The 965-nt window shown below is 46.8% G+C and overlaps 1 protein-coding gene across 1 annotated transcript in view; it reads left to right on the plus strand.

Annotated features, from left to right (window-relative positions):
• The window catches only part of LOC107552608 (collagen alpha-1(XXVII) chain B-like), an 89,390-nt gene that overhangs the window by 62,336 nt on the left and 26,089 nt on the right, over window positions 1-965 (plus strand). The window lies entirely within an intron of this gene.

Consider the following 965-nt stretch of genomic DNA (forward strand, 5'->3'; position numbering starts at 1 on the left):
AATTTACATTCGTTTTAAACGCGGAGCCAGGCACGAGTCGACACATATTGCGCGCGTGCGTCAAGCCTCATCCATACTGCCAGATGCACTCGTGAAGACTTGCAGTGCGGAGCCGGGTGCGAGTATAAACAAGTATTACGATATAGGGTACGTGAGTGCGGCAAGCATGAACGACTCGTCCGTGACGCGGGATTCGCGCCGCGTGGGGCAGAGAGGAGCGAATATGAGAAGCATTCACAGACACAGGCTGTATGTGCGCTCTTCTGAATTGGGAATAGCCAACATGCATTATAAACTTATTTCAAATTAATCTGTTGGGGAGATAAAATGTGTAAGATAACGTTCACGTACTAACAAAAACATCTAAGAATGTATCTTTTATTCTCCAGTACTGAAAACAGAACCGATACAGGAGCTTTTGATATGCGCTGTGACGCAGCTCTTGCAAATTACCTTTTTTGTTCATTGTCTGTCATTTCGAAGCTTAAGTTGCATAGGTTTTTCTTTAGTTTTAATTTGCCTAACTATCGATCTGACCCAGTAGACCCCATAATCCCACGCTGTCTCTCCCGCTTTCTGTTTTTTTTTTTAAATGGTGGGTGTTTACGCAGTTGGCTAGAGCAGTGCTGATTGGGGAGAACGGAGGTGCGCTCACTCTATTGGTTAGTAAGACTGCAACTCAAGGCTGGCAGTCATGTATATCCTCTGGAACAGAGTAATATCACGTCCATATCGCAGGCTTTGAGATTAGGAAATCGCAACGTCTCAAATCGCGATTTCGATTCGATTTCGATTAATCGCACAGCCCTACTCTGGAGTGGTTTTTGCAAGCCGACCCGAAGCCGGGGCCTCTCAGTGCTTCTACCCGTTTGAGGTGAGAACACAGGAGGATACCGGCTCCACACGAAGGCTATATACGGGACACACGGGACAGCTCGTCTGCTTAGAGACGGCATTCCCCTTCT

The sequence above is a fragment of the Sinocyclocheilus grahami genome, unplaced genomic scaffold (genome assembly GCF_001515645.1).
Source record: "Sinocyclocheilus grahami isolate Dianchi unplaced genomic scaffold, SAMN03320097.WGS_v1.1 scaffold454.1, whole genome shotgun sequence".
Taxonomy (NCBI): Eukaryota; Metazoa; Chordata; class Actinopteri; order Cypriniformes; family Cyprinidae; genus Sinocyclocheilus; species Sinocyclocheilus grahami.